Below are 343 nucleotides of genomic sequence, written 5' to 3'. Positions count from 1 at the left end.
GACTTTATCTCATCTGTTTATAGTGCTGGCTTTTCTTTTTTATTTGAGCTGAGAAACAATGTGTGCCTAGATACTGTAAGGTTGTAGAGGCTTTATGAACATACCATTTAAAAGGAATTGTTTCTGCTCTGGTTACTAGTTTGAACTGAGAAAAGATACTCATATTTCATACTCCTGAAAGAAATAATAGACTTGCTGTAATACAGGAGTTCTGATTAATCTGCTCATAAACGATCCATTCGGGATCCAGAAAACTCCCAAATCTCTCCCATCTATTTTCTCTAATAGGTGGCAAATCCTTAGTAGCTCTCAAAAATGCTCACAAGTCTGCAGGGCATGAAGG

Source organism: Lonchura striata, chromosome 5 (genome assembly GCF_050655825.1).
Source record: "Lonchura striata isolate lonStrDom1 chromosome 5, ASM5065582v1, whole genome shotgun sequence".
Classification (NCBI taxonomy): domain Eukaryota; kingdom Metazoa; phylum Chordata; class Aves; order Passeriformes; family Estrildidae; genus Lonchura; species Lonchura striata.
This window is presented reverse-complemented; position numbering follows the sequence as displayed.